At 45.8% G+C, this 18,321-nt stretch overlaps 95 pseudogenes; 73 read left to right on the top strand and 22 right to left on the bottom strand.

Annotated features, from left to right (window-relative positions):
* Positions 1-47: 47 nt before the first annotated feature.
* On the bottom strand, positions 48-166 carry LOC140087250 (5S ribosomal RNA; annotated as a pseudogene).
* A 70-nt stretch (positions 167-236) lies between these two features.
* Positions 237-355, bottom strand: LOC140087117 (5S ribosomal RNA; annotated as a pseudogene).
* A 72-nt stretch (positions 356-427) lies between these two features.
* LOC140103793 (5S ribosomal RNA) lies at positions 428-546 on the bottom strand (annotated as a pseudogene).
* Positions 547-618: 72 nt separating this feature from the next.
* LOC140113453 (5S ribosomal RNA) lies at positions 619-737 on the bottom strand (annotated as a pseudogene).
* Positions 738-807: 70 nt separating this feature from the next.
* On the bottom strand, positions 808-926 carry LOC140086995 (5S ribosomal RNA; annotated as a pseudogene).
* Positions 927-998: 72 nt separating this feature from the next.
* On the bottom strand, positions 999-1,117 carry LOC140086929 (5S ribosomal RNA; annotated as a pseudogene).
* A 72-nt stretch (positions 1,118-1,189) lies between these two features.
* LOC140086918 (5S ribosomal RNA) lies at positions 1,190-1,308 on the bottom strand (annotated as a pseudogene).
* A 70-nt stretch (positions 1,309-1,378) lies between these two features.
* LOC140102721 (5S ribosomal RNA) lies at positions 1,379-1,497 on the bottom strand (annotated as a pseudogene).
* A 72-nt stretch (positions 1,498-1,569) lies between these two features.
* Positions 1,570-1,688, bottom strand: LOC140086907 (5S ribosomal RNA; annotated as a pseudogene).
* A 72-nt stretch (positions 1,689-1,760) lies between these two features.
* LOC140113422 (5S ribosomal RNA) lies at positions 1,761-1,879 on the bottom strand (annotated as a pseudogene).
* Positions 1,880-1,949: 70 nt separating this feature from the next.
* Positions 1,950-2,068, bottom strand: LOC140102710 (5S ribosomal RNA; annotated as a pseudogene).
* A 72-nt stretch (positions 2,069-2,140) lies between these two features.
* Positions 2,141-2,259, bottom strand: LOC140102699 (5S ribosomal RNA; annotated as a pseudogene).
* Positions 2,260-2,329: 70 nt separating this feature from the next.
* LOC140111753 (5S ribosomal RNA) lies at positions 2,330-2,448 on the bottom strand (annotated as a pseudogene).
* A 70-nt stretch (positions 2,449-2,518) lies between these two features.
* Positions 2,519-2,637, bottom strand: LOC140086896 (5S ribosomal RNA; annotated as a pseudogene).
* A 70-nt stretch (positions 2,638-2,707) lies between these two features.
* Positions 2,708-2,826, bottom strand: LOC140102688 (5S ribosomal RNA; annotated as a pseudogene).
* A 70-nt stretch (positions 2,827-2,896) lies between these two features.
* LOC140086885 (5S ribosomal RNA) lies at positions 2,897-3,015 on the bottom strand (annotated as a pseudogene).
* A 70-nt stretch (positions 3,016-3,085) lies between these two features.
* On the bottom strand, positions 3,086-3,204 carry LOC140106517 (5S ribosomal RNA; annotated as a pseudogene).
* A 72-nt stretch (positions 3,205-3,276) lies between these two features.
* LOC140113077 (5S ribosomal RNA) lies at positions 3,277-3,395 on the bottom strand (annotated as a pseudogene).
* A 70-nt stretch (positions 3,396-3,465) lies between these two features.
* Positions 3,466-3,584, bottom strand: LOC140107007 (5S ribosomal RNA; annotated as a pseudogene).
* Positions 3,585-3,654: 70 nt separating this feature from the next.
* On the bottom strand, positions 3,655-3,773 carry LOC140112016 (5S ribosomal RNA; annotated as a pseudogene).
* A 70-nt stretch (positions 3,774-3,843) lies between these two features.
* On the bottom strand, positions 3,844-3,962 carry LOC140106510 (5S ribosomal RNA; annotated as a pseudogene).
* A 70-nt stretch (positions 3,963-4,032) lies between these two features.
* On the bottom strand, positions 4,033-4,151 carry LOC140111743 (5S ribosomal RNA; annotated as a pseudogene).
* Positions 4,152-4,341: 190 nt separating this feature from the next.
* Positions 4,342-4,460, top strand: LOC140086874 (5S ribosomal RNA; annotated as a pseudogene).
* Positions 4,461-4,530: 70 nt separating this feature from the next.
* LOC140102677 (5S ribosomal RNA) lies at positions 4,531-4,649 on the top strand (annotated as a pseudogene).
* Positions 4,650-4,719: 70 nt separating this feature from the next.
* LOC140086862 (5S ribosomal RNA) lies at positions 4,720-4,838 on the top strand (annotated as a pseudogene).
* Positions 4,839-4,908: 70 nt separating this feature from the next.
* LOC140102666 (5S ribosomal RNA) lies at positions 4,909-5,027 on the top strand (annotated as a pseudogene).
* Positions 5,028-5,097: 70 nt separating this feature from the next.
* LOC140103851 (5S ribosomal RNA) lies at positions 5,098-5,216 on the top strand (annotated as a pseudogene).
* Positions 5,217-5,286: 70 nt separating this feature from the next.
* On the top strand, positions 5,287-5,405 carry LOC140111732 (5S ribosomal RNA; annotated as a pseudogene).
* Positions 5,406-5,475: 70 nt separating this feature from the next.
* LOC140106504 (5S ribosomal RNA) lies at positions 5,476-5,594 on the top strand (annotated as a pseudogene).
* Positions 5,595-5,664: 70 nt separating this feature from the next.
* LOC140112005 (5S ribosomal RNA) lies at positions 5,665-5,783 on the top strand (annotated as a pseudogene).
* Positions 5,784-5,853: 70 nt separating this feature from the next.
* LOC140106998 (5S ribosomal RNA) lies at positions 5,854-5,972 on the top strand (annotated as a pseudogene).
* Positions 5,973-6,042: 70 nt separating this feature from the next.
* Positions 6,043-6,161, top strand: LOC140113076 (5S ribosomal RNA; annotated as a pseudogene).
* A 72-nt stretch (positions 6,162-6,233) lies between these two features.
* LOC140106496 (5S ribosomal RNA) lies at positions 6,234-6,352 on the top strand (annotated as a pseudogene).
* A 70-nt stretch (positions 6,353-6,422) lies between these two features.
* LOC140086851 (5S ribosomal RNA) lies at positions 6,423-6,541 on the top strand (annotated as a pseudogene).
* Positions 6,542-6,611: 70 nt separating this feature from the next.
* Positions 6,612-6,730, top strand: LOC140102655 (5S ribosomal RNA; annotated as a pseudogene).
* A 70-nt stretch (positions 6,731-6,800) lies between these two features.
* LOC140086829 (5S ribosomal RNA) lies at positions 6,801-6,919 on the top strand (annotated as a pseudogene).
* Positions 6,920-6,989: 70 nt separating this feature from the next.
* Positions 6,990-7,108, top strand: LOC140111717 (5S ribosomal RNA; annotated as a pseudogene).
* Positions 7,109-7,178: 70 nt separating this feature from the next.
* Positions 7,179-7,297, top strand: LOC140102633 (5S ribosomal RNA; annotated as a pseudogene).
* A 72-nt stretch (positions 7,298-7,369) lies between these two features.
* Positions 7,370-7,488, top strand: LOC140102622 (5S ribosomal RNA; annotated as a pseudogene).
* A 70-nt stretch (positions 7,489-7,558) lies between these two features.
* LOC140113304 (5S ribosomal RNA) lies at positions 7,559-7,677 on the top strand (annotated as a pseudogene).
* A 72-nt stretch (positions 7,678-7,749) lies between these two features.
* LOC140094862 (5S ribosomal RNA) lies at positions 7,750-7,868 on the top strand (annotated as a pseudogene).
* Positions 7,869-7,940: 72 nt separating this feature from the next.
* Positions 7,941-8,059, top strand: LOC140111707 (5S ribosomal RNA; annotated as a pseudogene).
* A 70-nt stretch (positions 8,060-8,129) lies between these two features.
* On the top strand, positions 8,130-8,248 carry LOC140104296 (5S ribosomal RNA; annotated as a pseudogene).
* A 70-nt stretch (positions 8,249-8,318) lies between these two features.
* LOC140086818 (5S ribosomal RNA) lies at positions 8,319-8,437 on the top strand (annotated as a pseudogene).
* A 70-nt stretch (positions 8,438-8,507) lies between these two features.
* LOC140113075 (5S ribosomal RNA) lies at positions 8,508-8,626 on the top strand (annotated as a pseudogene).
* Positions 8,627-8,698: 72 nt separating this feature from the next.
* LOC140112757 (5S ribosomal RNA) lies at positions 8,699-8,817 on the top strand (annotated as a pseudogene).
* Positions 8,818-8,887: 70 nt separating this feature from the next.
* Positions 8,888-9,006, top strand: LOC140086807 (5S ribosomal RNA; annotated as a pseudogene).
* Positions 9,007-9,076: 70 nt separating this feature from the next.
* Positions 9,077-9,195, top strand: LOC140086796 (5S ribosomal RNA; annotated as a pseudogene).
* Positions 9,196-9,265: 70 nt separating this feature from the next.
* On the top strand, positions 9,266-9,384 carry LOC140113183 (5S ribosomal RNA; annotated as a pseudogene).
* A 72-nt stretch (positions 9,385-9,456) lies between these two features.
* Positions 9,457-9,575, top strand: LOC140112816 (5S ribosomal RNA; annotated as a pseudogene).
* Positions 9,576-9,836: 261 nt separating this feature from the next.
* Positions 9,837-9,955, top strand: LOC140106363 (5S ribosomal RNA; annotated as a pseudogene).
* Positions 9,956-10,025: 70 nt separating this feature from the next.
* On the top strand, positions 10,026-10,144 carry LOC140106489 (5S ribosomal RNA; annotated as a pseudogene).
* A 70-nt stretch (positions 10,145-10,214) lies between these two features.
* LOC140094851 (5S ribosomal RNA) lies at positions 10,215-10,333 on the top strand (annotated as a pseudogene).
* Positions 10,334-10,405: 72 nt separating this feature from the next.
* Positions 10,406-10,524, top strand: LOC140111702 (5S ribosomal RNA; annotated as a pseudogene).
* A 70-nt stretch (positions 10,525-10,594) lies between these two features.
* On the top strand, positions 10,595-10,713 carry LOC140086785 (5S ribosomal RNA; annotated as a pseudogene).
* Positions 10,714-10,783: 70 nt separating this feature from the next.
* LOC140086774 (5S ribosomal RNA) lies at positions 10,784-10,902 on the top strand (annotated as a pseudogene).
* A 70-nt stretch (positions 10,903-10,972) lies between these two features.
* LOC140113074 (5S ribosomal RNA) lies at positions 10,973-11,091 on the top strand (annotated as a pseudogene).
* Positions 11,092-11,163: 72 nt separating this feature from the next.
* LOC140098347 (5S ribosomal RNA) lies at positions 11,164-11,282 on the top strand (annotated as a pseudogene).
* Positions 11,283-11,352: 70 nt separating this feature from the next.
* Positions 11,353-11,471, top strand: LOC140111691 (5S ribosomal RNA; annotated as a pseudogene).
* A 70-nt stretch (positions 11,472-11,541) lies between these two features.
* LOC140106486 (5S ribosomal RNA) lies at positions 11,542-11,660 on the top strand (annotated as a pseudogene).
* A 70-nt stretch (positions 11,661-11,730) lies between these two features.
* LOC140104289 (5S ribosomal RNA) lies at positions 11,731-11,849 on the top strand (annotated as a pseudogene).
* A 70-nt stretch (positions 11,850-11,919) lies between these two features.
* On the top strand, positions 11,920-12,038 carry LOC140106993 (5S ribosomal RNA; annotated as a pseudogene).
* A 70-nt stretch (positions 12,039-12,108) lies between these two features.
* Positions 12,109-12,227, top strand: LOC140113073 (5S ribosomal RNA; annotated as a pseudogene).
* Positions 12,228-12,299: 72 nt separating this feature from the next.
* On the top strand, positions 12,300-12,418 carry LOC140106482 (5S ribosomal RNA; annotated as a pseudogene).
* Positions 12,419-12,488: 70 nt separating this feature from the next.
* Positions 12,489-12,607, top strand: LOC140086763 (5S ribosomal RNA; annotated as a pseudogene).
* A 70-nt stretch (positions 12,608-12,677) lies between these two features.
* Positions 12,678-12,796, top strand: LOC140102611 (5S ribosomal RNA; annotated as a pseudogene).
* A 70-nt stretch (positions 12,797-12,866) lies between these two features.
* Positions 12,867-12,985, top strand: LOC140103846 (5S ribosomal RNA; annotated as a pseudogene).
* A 70-nt stretch (positions 12,986-13,055) lies between these two features.
* Positions 13,056-13,174, top strand: LOC140111681 (5S ribosomal RNA; annotated as a pseudogene).
* Positions 13,175-13,244: 70 nt separating this feature from the next.
* Positions 13,245-13,363, top strand: LOC140106477 (5S ribosomal RNA; annotated as a pseudogene).
* Positions 13,364-13,433: 70 nt separating this feature from the next.
* On the top strand, positions 13,434-13,552 carry LOC140111994 (5S ribosomal RNA; annotated as a pseudogene).
* Positions 13,553-13,622: 70 nt separating this feature from the next.
* On the top strand, positions 13,623-13,741 carry LOC140106990 (5S ribosomal RNA; annotated as a pseudogene).
* Positions 13,742-13,811: 70 nt separating this feature from the next.
* On the top strand, positions 13,812-13,930 carry LOC140113072 (5S ribosomal RNA; annotated as a pseudogene).
* A 72-nt stretch (positions 13,931-14,002) lies between these two features.
* On the top strand, positions 14,003-14,121 carry LOC140106473 (5S ribosomal RNA; annotated as a pseudogene).
* Positions 14,122-14,191: 70 nt separating this feature from the next.
* On the top strand, positions 14,192-14,310 carry LOC140086752 (5S ribosomal RNA; annotated as a pseudogene).
* A 70-nt stretch (positions 14,311-14,380) lies between these two features.
* LOC140102600 (5S ribosomal RNA) lies at positions 14,381-14,499 on the top strand (annotated as a pseudogene).
* A 70-nt stretch (positions 14,500-14,569) lies between these two features.
* On the top strand, positions 14,570-14,688 carry LOC140086741 (5S ribosomal RNA; annotated as a pseudogene).
* Positions 14,689-14,758: 70 nt separating this feature from the next.
* LOC140111662 (5S ribosomal RNA) lies at positions 14,759-14,877 on the top strand (annotated as a pseudogene).
* A 70-nt stretch (positions 14,878-14,947) lies between these two features.
* Positions 14,948-15,066, top strand: LOC140102589 (5S ribosomal RNA; annotated as a pseudogene).
* Positions 15,067-15,138: 72 nt separating this feature from the next.
* On the top strand, positions 15,139-15,257 carry LOC140102577 (5S ribosomal RNA; annotated as a pseudogene).
* Positions 15,258-15,327: 70 nt separating this feature from the next.
* Positions 15,328-15,446, top strand: LOC140113063 (5S ribosomal RNA; annotated as a pseudogene).
* Positions 15,447-15,518: 72 nt separating this feature from the next.
* On the top strand, positions 15,519-15,637 carry LOC140086730 (5S ribosomal RNA; annotated as a pseudogene).
* Positions 15,638-15,709: 72 nt separating this feature from the next.
* Positions 15,710-15,828, top strand: LOC140102566 (5S ribosomal RNA; annotated as a pseudogene).
* A 70-nt stretch (positions 15,829-15,898) lies between these two features.
* On the top strand, positions 15,899-16,017 carry LOC140086708 (5S ribosomal RNA; annotated as a pseudogene).
* A 72-nt stretch (positions 16,018-16,089) lies between these two features.
* LOC140086696 (5S ribosomal RNA) lies at positions 16,090-16,208 on the top strand (annotated as a pseudogene).
* Positions 16,209-16,280: 72 nt separating this feature from the next.
* On the top strand, positions 16,281-16,399 carry LOC140096408 (5S ribosomal RNA; annotated as a pseudogene).
* Positions 16,400-16,469: 70 nt separating this feature from the next.
* On the top strand, positions 16,470-16,588 carry LOC140112944 (5S ribosomal RNA; annotated as a pseudogene).
* Positions 16,589-16,660: 72 nt separating this feature from the next.
* Positions 16,661-16,779, top strand: LOC140103792 (5S ribosomal RNA; annotated as a pseudogene).
* A 72-nt stretch (positions 16,780-16,851) lies between these two features.
* Positions 16,852-16,970, top strand: LOC140086685 (5S ribosomal RNA; annotated as a pseudogene).
* A 70-nt stretch (positions 16,971-17,040) lies between these two features.
* Positions 17,041-17,159, top strand: LOC140086674 (5S ribosomal RNA; annotated as a pseudogene).
* A 70-nt stretch (positions 17,160-17,229) lies between these two features.
* Positions 17,230-17,348, top strand: LOC140113071 (5S ribosomal RNA; annotated as a pseudogene).
* A 72-nt stretch (positions 17,349-17,420) lies between these two features.
* Positions 17,421-17,539, top strand: LOC140106468 (5S ribosomal RNA; annotated as a pseudogene).
* A 70-nt stretch (positions 17,540-17,609) lies between these two features.
* LOC140103977 (5S ribosomal RNA) lies at positions 17,610-17,728 on the top strand (annotated as a pseudogene).
* Positions 17,729-17,798: 70 nt separating this feature from the next.
* Positions 17,799-17,917, top strand: LOC140095469 (5S ribosomal RNA; annotated as a pseudogene).
* A 70-nt stretch (positions 17,918-17,987) lies between these two features.
* Positions 17,988-18,106, top strand: LOC140109071 (5S ribosomal RNA; annotated as a pseudogene).
* A 72-nt stretch (positions 18,107-18,178) lies between these two features.
* LOC140113020 (5S ribosomal RNA) lies at positions 18,179-18,297 on the top strand (annotated as a pseudogene).
* Positions 18,298-18,321: the final 24 nt, after the last annotated feature.

Here is an 18,321-nt window from a genome sequence, read left to right as displayed (position 1 = left end):
CTTTTACTATCTCATAGAGAAACTAACACAATTTTCAGGTTCAAAAAGGTCAACGGAACTTGGGATTCCCAGCCAGTCTCCCATGCTGGTACTTGCCAAGCCTTAAGCTGCATTGCTGCTGCGATCTGACGAGAGCAGGCACATTCAGCTTAGAATGGCCGTTGACAGCAGCTGTTCAATTTGAACCTTCTTTTACTATCTCATAGAGAAACTAACACAATTTTCAGGTTCAAAAAGGTCAACGGAACTTGGGATTCCCAGCCAGTCTCCCATGCTGGTACTTGCCAAGCCTTAAGCTGCATTGCTGCTGCGATCTGACGAGAGCAGGCACATTCAGCTTAGAATGGCCGTTGACAGCAGCTGTTCAATTTGAACCTTCTTTTACCATCTTTGACAGAGAAACTAATACAATTTTAAGGTTCAAAAAGGTCAACGGAACTTGGGTTTCCCAGCCAGTCTCCCATGCTGGTACTTGCCAAGCCTTAAGCTGCATTGCTGCTGCGATCTCACGAGAGCAGGCACATTCAGCTTAGAATGGCCGTTGACAGCAGCTGTTCAATTTGAACCTTCTTTTACCATCTTTGACAGAGAAACTAACACAATTTTCAGGTTCAAAAAGGTCAACGGAACTTGGGATTCCCAGCCAGTCTCCCATGCTGGTACTTGCCAAGCCTTAAGCTGCATTGCTGCTGCGATCTGACGAGAGCAGGTACATTCAGCTTAGAATGGCCGTTGACAGCAGCTGTTCAATTTGAACCTTCTTTTACTATCTCATAGAGAAACTAACACAATTTTCAGGTTCAATAAGGTCAACGGAACTTGGGATTCCCAGCCAGTCTCCCATGCTGGTACTTGCCAAGCCTTAAGCTGCATTGCTGCTGCGATCTGACGAGAGCAGGCACATTCAGCTTAGAATGGCCGTTGACAGCAGCTGTTCAATTTTAACCTTCTTTTACCATCTTTGACAGGGAAACTAACACAATTTTCAGGTTCAAAAAGGTCAACGGAACTTGGGATTCCCAGCCAGTCTCCCATGCTGGTACTTGCCAAGCCTTAAGCTGCATTGCTGCTGCGATCTGACGAGAGCAGGCACATTCAGCTTAGAATGGCCGTTGACAGCAGCTGTTCAATTTGAACCTTCTTTTACCATCTTTGACAGAGAAACTAACAAAATTTTCAGGTTCAAAAAGGTCAACGGAACTTGGGATTCCCAGCCAGTCTCCCATGCTGGTACTTGCCAAGCCTTAAGCTGCATTGCTGCTGCGATCTGACGAGAGCAGGCACATTCAGCTTAGAATGGCCGTTGACAGCAGCTGTTCAATTTGAACCTTCTTTTACTATCTCATAGAGAAACTAACACAATTTTCAGGTTCAAAAAGGTCAACGGAACTTGGGATTCCCAGCCAGTCTCCCATGCTGGTACTTGCCAAGCCTTAAGCTGCATTGCTGCTGCGATCTCACGAGAGCAGGCACATTCAGCTTAGAATGGCCGTTGACAGCAGCTGTTCAATTTGAACCTTCTTTTACCATCTTTGACAGGGAAACTAACACAATTTTCAGGTTCAAAAAGGTCAACGGAACTTGGGATTCCCAGCCAGTCTCCCATGCTGGTACTTGCCAAGCCTTAAGCTGCATTGCTGCTGCGATCTGACGAGAGCAGGCACATTCAGCTTAGAATGGCCGTTGACAGCAGCTGTTCAATTTGAACCTTCTTTTACCATCTTTGACAGAGAAACTAACACAATTTTCAGGTTCAAAAAGGTCAACGGAACTTGGGATTCCCAGCCAGTCTCCCATGCTGGTACTTGCCAAGCCTTAAGCTGCATTGCTGCTGCGATCTGACGAGAGCAGGTACATTCAGCTTAGAATGGCCGTTGACAGCAGCTGTTCAATTTGAACCTTCTTTTACTATCTCATAGAGAAACTAACACAATTTTCAGGTTCAATAAGGTCAACGGAACTTGGGATTCCCAGCCAGTCTCCCATGCTGGTACTTGCCAAGCCTTAAGCTGCATTGCTGCTGCGATCTCACGAGAGCAGGCACATTCAGCTTAGAATGGCCGTTGACAGCAGCTGTTCAATTTGAACCTTCTTTTACCATCTTTGACAGGGAAACTAACACAATTTTCAGGTTCAAAAAGGTCAACGGAACTTGGGATTCCCAGCCAGTCTCCCATGCTGGTACTTGCCAAGCCTTAAGCTGCATTGCTGCTGCGATCTCACGAGAGCAGGCACATTCAGCTTAGAATGGCCGTTGACAGCAGCTGTTCAATTTGAACCTTCTTTTACTATCTCATAGAGAAACTAACACAATTTTCAGGTTCAAAAAGGTCAACGGATCTTGGGATTCCCAGCCAGTCTCCCAATCTGGTACTTGCCAAACCTTAAGCTGCATTGCTGCTGCGATCTGACGAGAGCAGGCACATTCAGCTTAGAATGGCCGTTGACAGCAGCTGTTCAATTTGAACCTTCTTTTACTATCTCATAGAGAAACTAACACAATTTTCAGGTTCAAAAAGGTCAACGGAACTTGGGATTCCCAGCCAGTCTCCCATGCTGGTACTTGCCAAGCCTTAAGCTGCATTGCTGCTGCGATCTGACGAGAGCAGGCACATTCAGCTTAGAATGGCCGTTGACAGCAGCTGTTCAATTTGAACCTTCTTTTACTATCTCATAGAGAAACTAACACAATTTTAAGGTTCAAAAAGGTCAACGGAACTTGGGATTCCCAGCCAGTCTCCCATGCTGGTACTTGCCAAGCCTTAAGCTGCATTGCTGCTGCGATCTCACGAGAGCAGGCACATTCAGCTTAGAATGGCCGTTGACAGCAGCTGTTCAATTTGAACCTTCTTTTACTGTCTCATAGAGAAACTAACACAATTTTCAGGTTCAAAAAGGTCAACGGAACTTGGGATTCCCAGCCAGTCTCCCATGCTGGTACTTGCCAAGCCTTAAGCTGCATTGCTGCTGCGATCTGACGAGAGCAGGCACATTCAGCTTAGAATGGCCGTTGACAGCAGCTGTTCAATTTGAACCTTCTTTTACTATCTCATAGAGAAACTAACACAATTTTCAGGTTCAAAAAGGTCAACGGAACTTGGGATTCCCAGCCAGTCTCCCATGCTGGTACTTGCCAAGCCTTAAGCTGCATTGCTGCTGCGATCTGACGAGAGCAGGCACATTCACCTTAGAATGGCCGTTGACAGCAGCTGTTCAATTTGAACCTTCTTTTACCATCTTTGACAGAGAAACTAATACAATTTTCAGGTTCAAAAAGGTCAACGGAACTTGGGATTCCCAGCCAGACTCCCATGCTGGTACTTGCCAAGCCTTAAGCTGCATTGCTGTTGCGATCTGATGAGAGCAGGCACATTGAGCTTAGAATGGCCGTTGACAGCAGCTGTTCAATTTGAACCTTCTTTTACTATCTCATAGAGAAACTAACACAATTTTCAGGTTCAAAAAGGTCAACGGAACTTGGGATTCCCAGCCAGTCTCCCATGCTGGTACTTGCCAAGCCTTAAGCTGCATTGCTGCTGCGATCTGACGAGAGCAGGCACATTCAGCTTAGAATGGCTGTTGACAGCAGCTGTTCAATTTGAACCTTCTTTTACTATCTCATAGAGAAACTAACACAATTTTCAGGTTCAAAAAGGTCAACGGAACTTGCGATTCCCAGCCAGTCTCCCATGCTGGTACTTGCCAAGCCTTAAGCTGCATTGCTGCTGCGATCTCACGAGAGCAGGCACATTCAGCTTAGAATGGCCGTTGACAGCAGCTGTTCAATTTGAACCTTCTTTTACTATCTCATAGAGAAACTAACACAATTTTCAGGTTCAAAAAGGTCAACGGAACTTGGGATTCCCAGCCAGTCTCCCATGCTGGTACTTGCCAAGCCTTAAGCTGCATTGCTGCTGCGATCTGACGAGAGCAGGCACATTCACCTTAGAATGGCCGTTGACAGCAGCTGTTCAATTTGAACCTTCTTTTACTATCTCATAGAGAAACTAACACAATTTTCAGGTTCAAAAAGGTCAACGGATCTTGGGATTCCCAGCCAGTCTCCCAATCTGGTACTTGCCAAACCTTAAGCTGCATTGCTGCTGCGATCTGACGAGAGCAGGCACATTCAGCTTAGAATGGCCGTTGACAGCAGCTGTTCAATTTGAACCTTCTTTTACTATCTCATAGAGAAACTAACACAATTTTCAGGTTCAAAAAGGTAAACGGAACTTGGGATTCCCAGCCAGTCTCCCATGCTGGTACTTGCCAAGCCTTAAGCTGCATTGCTGCTGCGATCTGTCAAAGATGGTAAAAGAAGGTTCAAATTGAACAGCTGCTGTCAACGGCCATTCTAAGCTGAATGTGCCTGCTCTCGTCAGATCGCAGCAGCAATGCAGCTTAAGGCTTGGCAAGTACCAGCATGGGAGACTGGCTGGGAATCCCAAGTTCCGTTGACCTTTTTGAACCTGAAAATTGTGTTAGTTTCTCTATGAGACAGTAAAAGAAGGTTCAAATTGAACAGCTGCTGTCAACGGCCATTCTAAGCTGAATGTGCCTGCTCTCGTGAGATCGCAGCAGCAATGCAGCTTAAGGCTTGGCAAGTACCAGCATGGGAGACTGGCTGGGAATCCCAAGTTCCGTTGACCTTTTTGAACCTTAAAATTGTGTTAGTTTCTCTATGAGATAGTAAAAGAAGGTTCAAATTGAACAGCTGCTGTCAACGGCCATTCTAAGCTGAATGTGCCTGCTCTCGTCAGATCGCAGCAGCAATGCAGCTTAAGGCTTGGCAAGTACCAGCATGGGAGACTGGCTGGGAATCCCAAGTTCCGTTGACCTTTTTGAACCTGAAAATTGTGTTAGTTTCTCTATGAGACAGTAAAAGAAGGTTCAAATTGAACAGCTGCTGTCAACGGCCATTCTAAGCTGAATGTGCCTGCTCTCGTGAGATCGCAGCAGCAATGCAGCTTAAGGCTTGGCAAGTACCAGCATGGGAGACTGGCTGGGAATCCCAAGTTCCGTTGACCTTTTTGAACCTTAAAATTGTGTTAGTTTCTCTATGAGATAGTAAAAGAAGGTTCAAATTGAACAGCTGCTGTCAACGGCCATTCTAAGCTGAATGTGCCTGCTCTCGTCAGATCGCAGCAGCAATGCAGCTTAAGGCTTGGCAAGTACCAGCATGGGAGACTGGCTGGGAATCCCAAGTTCCGTTTACCTTTTTGAACCTGAAAATTGTGTTAGTTTCTCTATGAGATAGTAAAAGAAGGTTCAAATTGAACAGCTGCTGTCAACGGCCATTCTAAGCTGAATGTGCCTGCTCTCGTCAGATCGCAGCAGCAATGCAGCTTAAGGTTTGGCAAGTACCAGATTGGGAGACTGGCTGGGAATCCCAAGATCCGTTGACCTTTTTGAACCTGAAAATTGTGTTAGTTTCTCTATGAGATAGTAAAAGAAGGTTCAAATTGAACAGCTGCTGTCAACGGCCATTCTAAGGTGAATGTGCCTGCTCTCGTCAGATCGCAGCAGCAATGCAGCTTAAGGCTTGGCAAGTACCAGCATGGGAGACTGGCTGGGAATCCCAAGTTCCGTTGACCTTTTTGAACCTGAAAATTGTGTTAGTTTCTCTATGAGATAGTAAAAGAAGGTTCAAATTGAACAGCTGCTGTCAACGGCCATTCTAAGCTGAATGTGCCTGCTCTCGTGAGATCGCAGCAGCAATGCAGCTTAAGGCTTGGCAAGTACCAGCATGGGAGACTGGCTGGGAATCGCAAGTTCCGTTGACCTTTTTGAACCTGAAAATTGTGTTAGTTTCTCTATGAGATAGTAAAAGAAGGTTCAAATTGAACAGCTGCTGTCAACAGCCATTCTAAGCTGAATGTGCCTGCTCTCGTCAGATCGCAGCAGCAATGCAGCTTAAGGCTTGGCAAGTACCAGCATGGGAGACTGGCTGGGAATCCCAAGTTCCGTTGACCTTTTTGAACCTGAAAATTGTGTTAGTTTCTCTATGAGATAGTAAAAGAAGGTTCAAATTGAACAGCTGCTGTCAACGGCCATTCTAAGCTCAATGTGCCTGCTCTCATCAGATCGCAACAGCAATGCAGCTTAAGGCTTGGCAAGTACCAGCATGGGAGTCTGGCTGGGAATCCCAAGTTCCGTTGACCTTTTTGAACCTGAAAATTGTATTAGTTTCTCTGTCAAAGATGGTAAAAGAAGGTTCAAATTGAACAGCTGCTGTCAACGGCCATTCTAAGGTGAATGTGCCTGCTCTCGTCAGATCGCAGCAGCAATGCAGCTTAAGGCTTGGCAAGTACCAGCATGGGAGACTGGCTGGGAATCCCAAGTTCCGTTGACCTTTTTGAACCTGAAAATTGTGTTAGTTTCTCTATGAGATAGTAAAAGAAGGTTCAAATTGAACAGCTGCTGTCAACGGCCATTCTAAGCTGAATGTGCCTGCTCTCGTCAGATCGCAGCAGCAATGCAGCTTAAGGCTTGGCAAGTACCAGCATGGGAGACTGGCTGGGAATCCCAAGTTCCGTTGACCTTTTTGAACCTGAAAATTGTGTTAGTTTCTCTATGAGACAGTAAAAGAAGGTTCAAATTGAACAGCTGCTGTCAACGGCCATTCTAAGCTGAATGTGCCTGCTCTCGTGAGATCGCAGCAGCAATGCAGCTTAAGGCTTGGCAAGTACCAGCATGGGAGACTGGCTGGGAATCCCAAGTTCCGTTGACCTTTTTGAACCTTAAAATTGTGTTAGTTTCTCTATGAGATAGTAAAAGAAGGTTCAAATTGAACAGCTGCTGTCAACGGCCATTCTAAGCTGAATGTGCCTGCTCTCGTCAGATCGCAGCAGCAATGCAGCTTAAGGCTTGGCAAGTACCAGCATGGGAGACTGGCTGGGAATCCCAAGTTCCGTTGACCTTTTTGAACCTGAAAATTGTGTTAGTTTCTCTATGAGATAGTAAAAGAAGGTTCAAATTGAACAGCTGCTGTCAACGGCCATTCTAAGCTGAATGTGCCTGCTCTCGTCAGATCGCAGCAGCAATGCAGCTTAAGGTTTGGCAAGTACCAGATTGGGAGACTGGCTGGGAATCCCAAGATCCGTTGACCTTTTTGAACCTGAAAATTGTGTTAGTTTCTCTATGAGATAGTAAAAGAAGGTTCAAATTGAACAGCTGCTGTCAACGGCCATTCTAAGCTGAATGTGCCTGCTCTCGTGAGATCGCAGCAGCAATGCAGCTTAAGGCTTGGCAAGTACCAGCATGGGAGACTGGCTGGGAATCCCAAGTTCCGTTGACCTTTTTGAACCTGAAAATTGTGTTAGTTTCCCTGTCAAAGATGGTAAAAGAAGGTTCAAATTGAACAGCTGCTGTCAACGGCCATTCTAAGCTGAATGTGCCTGCTCTCGTGAGATCGCAGCAGCAATGCAGCTTAAGGCTTGGCAAGTACCAGCATGGGAGACTGGCTGGGAATCCCAAGTTCCGTTGACCTTATTGAACCTGAAAATTGTGTTAGTTTCTCTATGAGATAGTAAAAGAAGGTTCAAATTGAACAGCTGCTGTCAACGGCCATTCTAAGCTGAATGTACCTGCTCTCGTCAGATCGCAGCAGCAATGCAGCTTAAGGCTTGGCAAGTACCAGCATGGGAGACTGGCTGGGAATCCCAAGTTCCGTTGACCTTTTTGAACCTGAAAATTGTGTTAGTTTCTCTGTCAAAGATGGTAAAAGAAGGTTCAAATTGAACAGCTGCTGTCAACGGCCATTCTAAGCTGAATGTGCCTGCTCTCGTCAGATCGCAGCAGCAATGCAGCTTAAGGCTTGGCAAGTACCAGCATGGGAGACTGGCTGGGAAACCCAAGTTCCGTTGACCTTTTTGAACCTTAAAATTGTATTAGTTTCTCTGTCAAAGATGGTAAAAGAAGGTTCAAATTGAACAGCTGCTGTCAACGGCCATTCTAAGCTGAATGTGCCTGCTCTCGTCAGATCGCAGCAGCAATGCAGCTTAAGGTTTGGCAAGTACCAGATTGGGAGACTGGCTGGGAATCCCAAGATCCGTTGACCTTTTTGAACCTGAAAATTGTGTTAGTTTCTCTATGAGATAGTAAAAGAAGGTTCAAATTGAACAGCTGCTGTCAACGGCCATTCTAAGCTGAATGTGCCTGCTCTCGTCAGATCGCAGCAGCAATGCAGCTTAAGGCTTGGCAAGTACCAGCATGGGAGACTGGCTGGGAATCGCAAGTTCCGTTGACCTTTTTGAACCTGAAAATTGTGTTAGTTTCTCTATGAGATAGTAAAAGAAGGTTCAAATTGAACAGCTGCTGTCAACGGCCATTCTAAGCTGAATGTGCCTGCTCTCGTCAGATCGCAGCAGCAATGCAGCTTAAGGCTTGGCAAGTACCAGCATGGGAGACTGGCTGGGAATCCCAAGTTCCGTTGACCTTTTTGAACCTGAAAATTGTGTTAGTTTCTCTATGAGATAGTAAAAGAAGGTTCAAATTGAACAGCTGCTGTCAACGGCCATTCTAAGCTCAATGTGCCTGCTCTCATCAGATCGCAACAGCAATGCAGCTTAAGGCTTGGCAAGTACCAGCATGGGAGTCTGGCTGGGAATCCCAAGTTCCGTTGACCTTTTTGAACCTGAAAATTGTATTAGTTTCTCTGTCAAAGATGGTAAAAGAAGGTTCAAATTGAACAGCTGCTGTCAACGGCCATTCTAAGGTGAATGTGCCTGCTCTCGTGAGATCGCAGCAGCAATGCAGCTTAAGGCTTGGCAAGTACCAGCATGGGAGACTGGCTGGGAATCCCAAGTTCCGTTGACCTTTTTGAACCTGAAAATTGTGTTAGTTTCTCTATGAGATAGTAAAAGAAGGTTCAAATTGAACAGCTGCTGTCAACGGCCATTCTAAGCTGAATGTGCCTGCTCTCGTCAGATCGCAGCAGCAATGCAGCTTAAGGCTTGGCAAGTACCAGCATGGGAGACTGGCTGGGAATCCCAAGTTCCGTTGACCTTTTTGAACCTGAAAATTGTGTTAGTTTCTCTATGAGACAGTAAAAGAAGGTTCAAATTGAACAGCTGCTGTCAACGGCCATTCTAAGCTGAATGTGCCTGCTCTCGTCAGATCGCAGCAGCAATGCAGCTTAAGGCTTGGCAAGTACCAGCATGGGAGACTGGCTGGGAATCCCAAGTTCCGTTGACCTTTTTGAACCTGAAAATTGTGTTAGTTTCTCTATGAGATAGTAAAAGAAGGTTCAAATTGAACAGCTGCTGTCAACGGCCATTCTAAGCTGAATGTACCTGCTCTCGTCAGATCGCAGCAGCAATGCAGCTTAAGGCTTGGCAAGTACCAGCATGGGAGACTGGCTGGGAATCCCAAGTTCCGTTGACCTTTTTGAACCTGAAAATTGTGTTAGTTTCTCTGTCAAAGATGGTAAAAGAAGGTTCAAATTGAACAGCTGCTGTCAACAGCCATTCTAAGCTGAATGTGCCTGCTCTCGTGAGATCGCAGCAGCAATGCAGCTTAAGGCTTGGCAAGTACCAGCATGGGAGACTGGCTGGGAATCCCAAGTTCCGTTGACCTTTTTGAACCTTAAATTTGTATTAGTTTCTCTGTCAAAGATGGTAAAAGAAGGTTCAAATTGAACAGCTGCTGTCAACGGCCATTCTAAGCTGAATGTGCCAGCTCTCGTCAGATAGCAGCAGCAATGCAGCCTAAGGCTTGGCAAGTACCAGCATGGGAGACTGGCTGGGAATCCCAAGTTCCGTTGACCTTTTTGAACCTGAAAATTGTGTTAGTTTCTCTATGAGATAGTAAAAGAAGGTTCAAATTGAACAGCTGCTGTCAACGGCCATTCTAAGCTGAATGTGCCTGCTCTCGTCAGATCGCAGCAGCAATGCAGCTTAAGGTTTGGCAAGTACCAGATTGGGAGACTGGCTGGGAATCCCAAGAACCGTTGACCTTTTTGAACCTGAAAATTGTGTTAGTTTCTCTATGAGATAGTAAAAGAAGGTTCAAATTGAACAGCTGCTGTCAACGGCCATTCTAAGGTGAATGTGCCTGCTCTCGTCAGATCGCAGCAGCAATGCAGCTTAAGGCTTGGCAAGTACCAGCATGGGAGACTGGCTGGGAATCCCAAGTTCCGTTGACCTTTTTGAACCTGAAAATTGTGTTAGTTTCTCTATGAGATAGTAAAAGAAGGTTCAAATTGAACAGCTGCTGTCAACGGCCATTCTAAGCTGAATGTGCCTGCTCTCGTCAGATCGCAGCAGCAATGCAGCTTAAGGCTTGGCAAGTACCAGCATGGGAGACTGGCTGGGAAACCCAAGTTCCGTTGACCTTTTTGAACCTTAAAATTGTATTAGTTTCTCTGTCAAAGATGGTAAAAGAAGGTTCAAATTGAACAGCTGCTGTCAACGGCCATTCTAAGCTGAATGTGCCTGCTCTCGTCAGATCGCAGCAGCAATGCAGCTTAAGGTTTGGCAAGTACCAGATTGGGAGACTGGCTGGGAATCCCAAGATCCGTTGACCTTTTTGAACCTGAAAATTGTGTTAGTTTCTCTATGAGATAGTAAAAGAAGGTTCAAATTGAACAGCTGCTGTCAACGGCCATTCTAAGCTGAATGTGCCTGCTCTCGTCAGATCGCAGCAGCAATGCAGCTTAAGGCTTGGCAAGTACCAGCATGGGAGACTGGCTGGGAATCCCAAGTTCCGTTGACCTTTTTGAACCTGAAAATTGTGTTAGTTTCTCTATGAGATAGTAAAAGAAGGTTCAAATTGAACAGCTGCTGTCAACGGCCATTCTAAGCTGAATGTGCCTGCTCTCGTCAGATCGCAGCAGCAATGCAGCTTAAGGCTTGGCAAGTACCAGCATGGGAGACTGGCTGGGAATCCCAAGTTCCGTTGACCTTTTTGAACCTGAAAATTGTGTTAGTTTCTCTATGAGATAGTAAAAGAAGGTTCAAATTGAACAGCTGCTGTCAACGGCCATTCTAAGCTCAATGTGCCTGCTCTCATCAGATCGCAACAGCAATGCAGCTTAAGGCTTGGCAAGTACCAGCATGGGAGTCTGGCTGGGAATCCCAAGTTCCGTTGACCTTTTTGAACCTGAAAATTGTATTAGTTTCTCTGTCAAAGATGGTAAAAGAAGGTTCAAATTGAACAGCTGCTGTCAACGGCCATTCTAAGCTGAATGTACCTGCTCTCGTCAGATCGCAGCAGCAATGCAGCCTAAGGCTTGGCAAGTACCAGCATGGGAGACTGGCTGGGAATCCCAAGTTCCGTTGACCTTTTTGAACCTGAAAATTGTGTTAGTTTCTCTATGAGATAGTAAAAGAAGGTTCAAATTGAACAGCTGCTGTCAACGGCCATTCTAAGCTGAATGTGCCTGCTCTCGTCAGATCGCAGCAGCAATGCAGCTTAAGGTTTGGCAAGTACCAGATTGGGAGACTGGCTGGGAATCCCAAGATCCGTTGACCTTTTTGAACCTGAAAATTGTGTTAGTTTCTCTATGAGATAGTAAAAGAAGGTTCAAATTGAACAGCTGCTGTCAACGGCCATTCTAAGGTGAATGTGCCTGCTCTCGTCAGATCGCAGCAGCAATGCAGCTTAAGGCTTGGCAAGTACCAGCATGGGAGACTGGCTGGGAATCCCAAGTTCCGTTGACCTTTTTGAACCTTAAAATTGTGTTAGTTTCTCTATGAGATAGTAAAAGAAGGTTCAAATTGAACAGCTGCTGTCAACGGCCATTCTAAGCTGAATGTGCCTGCTCTCGTCAGATCGCAGCAGCAATGCAGCTTAAGGCTTGGCAAGTACCAGCATGGGAGACTGGCTGGGAATCGCAAGTTCCGTTGACCTTTTTGAACCTGAAAATTGTGTTAGTTTCTCTATGAGATAGTAAAAGAAGGTTCAAATTGAACAGCTGCTGTCAACAGCCATTCTAAGCTGAATGTGCCTGCTCTCGTCAGATCGCAGCAGCAATGCAGCTTAAGGCTTGGCAAGTACCAGCATGGGAGACTGGCTGGGAATCCCAAGTTCCGTTGACCTTTTTGAACCTGAAAATTGTGTTAGTTTCTCTATGAGATAGTAAAAGAAGGTTCAAATTGAACAGCTGCTGTCAACGGCCATTCTAAGCTCAATGTGCCTGCTCTCATCAGATCGCAACAGCAATGCAGCTTAAGGCTTGGCAAGTACCAGCATGGGAGTCTGGCTGGGAATCCCAAGTTCCGTTGACCTTTTTGAACCTGAAAATTGTATTAGTTTCTCTGTCAAAGATGGTAAAAGAAGGTTCAAATTGAACAGCTGCTGTCAACGGCCATTCTAAGGTGAATGTGCCTGCTCTCGTCAGATCGCAGCAGCAATGCAGCTTAAGGCTTGGCAAGTACCAGCATGGGAGACTGGCTGGGAATCCCAAGTTCCGTTGACCTTTTTGAACCTGAAAATTGTGTTAGTTTCTCTATGAGATAGTAAAAGAAGGTTCAAATTGAACAGCTGCTGTCAACGGCCATTCTAAGCTGAATGTGCCTGCTCTCGTCAGATCGCAGCAGCAATGCAGCTTAAGGCTTGGCAAGTACCAGCATGGGAGACTGGCTGGGAATCCCAAGTTCCGTTGACCTTTTTGAACCTGAAAATTGTGTTAGTTTCTCTATGAGACAGTAAAAGAAGGTTCAAATTGAACAGCTGCTGTCAACGGCCATTCTAAGCTGAATGTGCCTGCTCTCGTGAGATCGCAGCAGCAATGCAGCTTAAGGCTTGGCAAGTACCAGCATGGGAGACTGGCTGGGAATCCCAAGTTCCGTTGACCTTTTTGAACCTTAAAATTGTGTTAGTTTCTCTATGAGATAGTAAAAGAAGGTTCAAATTGAACAGCTGCTGTCAACGGCCATTCTAAGCTGAATGTGCCTGCTCTCGTCAGATCGCAGCAGCAATGCAGCTTAAGGCTTGGCAAGTACCAGCATGGGAGACTGGCTGGGAATCCCAAGTTCCGTTTACCTTTTTGAACCTGAAAATTGTGTTAGTTTCTCTATGAGATAGTAAAAGAAGGTTCAAATTGAACAGCTGCTGTCAACGGCCATTCTAAGCTGAATGTGCCTGCTCTCGTCAGATCGCAGCAGCAATGCAGCTTAAGGTTTGGCAAGTACCAGATTGGGAGACTGGCTGGGAATCCCAAGATCCGTTGACCTTTTTGAACCTGAAAATTGTGTTAGTTTCTCTATGAGATAGTAAAAGAAGGTTCAAATTGAACAGCTGCTGTCAACGGCCATTCTAAGGTGAATGTGCCTGCTCTCGTCAGATCGCAGCAGCAATGCAGCTTAAGGCTTGGCAAGTACCAGCATGGGAGACTGGCTGGGAATCCCAAGTTCCGTTGACCTTTTTGAACCTGAAAATTGTGTTAGTTTCTCTATGAGATAGTAAAAGAAGGTTCAAATTGAACAGCTGCTGTCAACGGCCATTCTAAGCTGAATGTGCCTGCTCTCGTGAGATCGCAGCAGCAATGCAGCTTAAGGCTTGGCAAGTACCAGCATGGGAGACTGGCTGGGAATCGCAAGTTCCGTTGACCTTTTTGAACCTGAAAATTGTGTTAGTTTCTCTATGAGATAGTAAAAGAAGGTTCAAATTGAACAGCTGCTGTCAACAGCCATTCTAAGCTGAATGTGCCTGCTCTCGTCAGATCGCAGCAGCAATGCAGCTTAAGGCTTGGCAAGTACCAGCATGGGAGACTGGCTGGGAATCCCAAGTTCCGTTGACCTTTTTGAACCTGAAAATTGTGTTAGTTTCTCTATGAGATAGTAAAAGAAGGTTCAAATTGAACAGCTGCTGTCAACGGCCATTCTAAGCTCAATGTGCCTGCTCTCATCAGATCGCAACAGCAATGCAGCTTAAGGCTTGGCAAGTACCAGCATGGGAGTCTGGCTGGGAATCCCAAGTTCCGTTGACCTTTTTGAACCTGAAAATTGTATTAGTTTCTCTGTCAAAGATGGTAAAAGAAGGTTCAAATTGAACAGCTGCTGTCAACGGCCATTCTAAGGTGAATGTGCCTGCTCTCGTCAGATCGCAGCAGCAATGCAGCTTAAGGCTTGGCAAGTACCAGCATGGGAGACTGGCTGGGAATCCCAAGTTCCGTTGACCTTTTTGAACCTGAAAATTGTGTTAGTTTCTCTATGAGATAGTAAAAGAAGGTTCAAATTGAACAGCTGCTGTCAACGGCCATTCTAAGCTGAATGTGCCTGCTCTCGTCAGATCGCAGCAGCAATGCAGCTTAAGGCTTGGCAAGTACCAGCATGGGAGACTGGCTGGGAATCCCAAGTTCCGTTGACCTTTTTGAACCTGAAAATTGTGTTAGTTTCTCTATGAGACAGTAAAAGAAGGTTCAAATTGAACAGCTGCTGTCAACGGCCATTCTAAGCTGAATGTGCCTGCTCTCGTGAGATCGCAGCAGCAATGCAGCTTAAGGCTTGGCAAGTACCAGCATGGGAGACTGGCTGGGAATCCCAAGTTCCGTTGACCTTTTTGAACCTTAAAATTGTGTTAGTTTCTCTATGAGATAGTAAAAGAAGGTTCAAATTGAACAGCTGCTGTCAACGGCCATTCTAAGCTGAATGTGCCTGCTCTCGTCAGATCGCAGCAGCAATGCAGCTTAAGGCTTGGCAAGTACCAGCATGGGAGACTGGCTGGGAATCCCAAGTTCCGTTGACCTTTTTGAACCTGAAAATTGTGTTAGTTTCTCTATGAGATAGTAAAAGAAGGTTCAAATTGAACAGCTGCTGTCAACGGCCATTCTAAGCTGAATGTGCCTGCTCTCGTCAGATCGCAGCAGCAATGCAGCTTAAGGTTTGGCAAGTACCAGATTGGGAGACTGGCTGGGAATCCCAAGATCCGTTGACCTTTTTGAACCTGAAAATTGTGTTAGTTTCTCTATGAGATAGTAAAAGAAGGTTCAAATTGAACAGCTGCTGTCAACGGCCATTCTAAGCTGAATGTGCCTGCTCTCGTGAGATCGCAGCAGCAATGCAGCTTAAGGCTTGGCAAGTACCAGCATGGGAGACTGGCTGGGAATCCCAAGTTCCGTTGACCTTTTTGAACCTGAAAATTGTGTTAGTTTCCCTGTCAAAGATGGTAAAAGAAGGTTCAAATTGAACAGCTGCTGTCAACGGCCATTCTAAGCTGAATGTGCCTGCTCTCGTGAGATCGCAGCAGCAATGCAGCTTAAGGCTTGGCAAGTACCAGCATGGGAGACTGGCTGGGAATCCCAAGTTCCGTTGACCTTATTGAACCTGAAAATTGTGTTAGTTTCTCTATGAGATAGTAAAAGAAGGTTCAAATTGAACAGCTGCTGTCAACGGCCATTCTAAGCTGAATGTACCTGCTCTCGTCAGATCGCAGCAGCAATGCAGCTTAAGGCTTGGCAAGTACCAGCATGGGAGACTGGCTGGGAATCCCAAGTTCCGTTGACCTTTTTGAACCTGAAAATTGTGTTAGTTTCTCTGTCAAAGATGGTAAAAGAAGGTTCAAATTGAACAGCTGCTGTCAACGGCCATTCTAAGCTGAATGTGCCTGCTCTCGTCAGATCGCAGCAGCAATGCAGCTTAAGGCTTGGCAAGTACCAGCATGGGAGACTGGCTGGGAATCCCAAGTTCCGTTGACCTTTTTGAACCTGAAAATTGTGTTAGTTTCCCTGTCAAAGATGGTAAAAGAAGGTTCAAATTGAACAGCTGCTGTCAACGGCCATTCTAAGCTGAATGTGCCTGCTCTCGTGAGATCGCAGCAGCAATGCAGCTTAAGGCTTGGCAAGTACCAGCATGGGAGACTGGCTGGGAATCCCAAGTTCCGTTGACCTTTTTGAACCTGAAAATTGTGTTAGTTTCTCTATGAGATAGTAAAAGAAGGTTCAAATTGAACAGCTGCTGTCAACGGCCATTCTAAGCTGAATGTGCCTGCTCTCGTCAGATCGCAGCAGCAATGCAGCTTAAGGCTTGGCAAGTACCAGCATGGGAGACTGGCTGGGAATCCCAAGTTCCGTTGACCTTTTTGAACCTGAAAATTTTGTTAGTTTCTCTGTCAAAGATGGTAAAAGAAGGTTCAAATTGAACAGCTGCTGTCAACGGCCATTCTAAGCTGAATGTGCCTGCTCTCGTCAGATCGCAGCAGCAATGCAGCTTAAGGCTTGGCAAGTACCAGCATGGGAGACTGGCTGGGAATCCCAAGTTCCGTTGACCTTTTTGAACCTGAAAATTGTGTTAGTTTCCCTGTCAAAGATGGTAAAAGAAGGTTAAAATTGAACAGCTGCTGTCAACGGCCATTCTAAGCTGAATGTGCCTGCTCTCGTCAGATCGCAGCAGCAATGCAGCTTAAGGCTTGGCAAGTACCAGCATGGGAGACTGGCTGGGAATCCCAAGTTCTGTTGACCTTATTGAACCTGAAAATTGTGTTAGTTTCTCTATGAGATAGTAAAAGAAGGTTCAAATTGAACAGCTGCTGTCAACGGCCATTCTAAGCTGAATGTACCTGCTCTCGTCAGATCGCAGCAGCAATGCAGCTTAAGGCTTGGCAAGTACCAGCATGGGAGACTGGCTGGGAATCCCAAGTTCCGTTGACCTTTTTGAACCTGAAAATTGTGTTAGTTTCTCTGTCAAAGATGGTAAAAGAAGGTTCAAATTGAACAGCTGCTGTCAACGGCCATTCTAAGCTGAATGTGCCTGCTCTCGTGAGATCGCAGCAGCAATGCAGCTTAAGGCTTGGCAAGTACCAGCATGGGAGACTGGCTGGGAAACCCAAGTTCCGTTGACCTTTTTGAACCTTAAAATTGTATTAGTTTCTCTGTCAAAGATGGTAAAAGAAGGTTCAAATTGAACAGCTGCTGTCAACGGCCATTCTAAGCTGAATGTGCCTGCTCTCGTCAGATCGCAGCAGCAATGCAGCTTAAGGCTTGGCAAGTACCAGCATGGGAGACTGGCTGGGAATCCCAAGTTCCGTTGACCTTTTTGAACCTGAAAATTGTGTTAGTTTCTCTATGAGATAGTAAAAGAAGGTTCAAATTGAACAGCTGCTGTCAACGGCCATTCTAAGCTGAATGTGCCTGCTCTCGTCAGATCGCAGCAGCAATGCAGCTTAAGGCTTGGCAAGTACCAGCATGGGAGACTGGCTGGGAATCCCAAGTTCCGTTGACCTTTTTGAACCTGAAAATTGTGTTAGTTTCTCTATGAGATAGTAAAAGAAGGTTCAAATTGAACAGCTGCTGTCAACGGCCATTCTAAGCTCAATGTGCCTGCTCTCATCAGATCGCAACAGCAATGCAGCTTAAGGCTTGGCAAGTACCAGCATGGGAGTCTGGCTGGGAATCCCAAGTTCCGTTGACCTTTTTGAACCTGAAAATTGTATTAGTTTCTCTGTCAAAGATGGTAAAAGAAGGTTCAAATTGAACAGCTGCTGTCAACGGCCATTCTAAGGTGAATGTGCCTGCTCTCGTCAGATCGCAGCAGCAATGCAGCTTAAGGCTTGGCAAGTACCAGCATGGGAGACTGGCTGGGAATCCCAAGTTCCGTTGACCTTTTTGAACCTGAAAATTGTGTTAGTTTCTCTATGAGATAGTAAAAGAAGGTTCAAATTGAACAGCTGCTGTCAACGGCCATTCTAAGCTGAATGTGCCTGCTCTCGTCAGATCGCAGCAGCAATGCAGCTTAAGGTTTGGCAAGTACCAGCATGGGAGACTGGCTGGGAATCCCAAGTTCCGTTGACCTTTTTGAACCTGAAAATTGTGTTAGTTTCTCTATGAGACAGTAAAAGAAGGTTCAAATTGAACAGCTGCTGTCAACGGCCATTCTAAGCTGAATGTGCCTGCTCTCGTCAGATCGCAGCAGCAATGCAGCTTAAGGCTTGGCAAGTACCAGATTGGGAGACTGGCTGGGAATCCCAAGTTCCGTTGACCTTTTTGAACCTGAAAATTGTGTTAGTTTCTCTATGAGATAGTAAAAGAAGGTTCAAATTAAACAGCTGCTGTCAACGGCCATTCTAAGCTCAATGTGCCTGCTCTCATCAGATCGCAGCAGCAATGCAGCTTAAGGCTTGGCAAGTACCAGCATGGGAGTCTGGCTGGGAATCCCAAGTTCCGTTGACCTTATTGAACCTGAAAATTTTATTAGTTTCTCTGTCAAAGATGGTAAAAGAAGGTTCAAATTGAACAGCTGCTGTCAACGGCCATTCTAAGGTGAATGTGCCTGCTCTCGTCAGATCGCAGCAGCAATGCAGCTTAAGGCTTGGCAAGTACCAGCATGCGAGACTGCCTGGGAATCCCAAGTTCCGTTGACCTTTTTGAACCTGAAAATTGTGTTA

Source organism: Engystomops pustulosus, chromosome 1, assembly GCF_040894005.1.
Source record: "Engystomops pustulosus chromosome 1, aEngPut4.maternal, whole genome shotgun sequence".
Lineage (NCBI taxonomy): Eukaryota > Metazoa > Chordata > Amphibia > Anura > Leptodactylidae > Engystomops > Engystomops pustulosus.
Note: the sequence above shows the minus strand (reverse complement) of the source record. Positions and strands in the feature narration are given on the sequence as shown.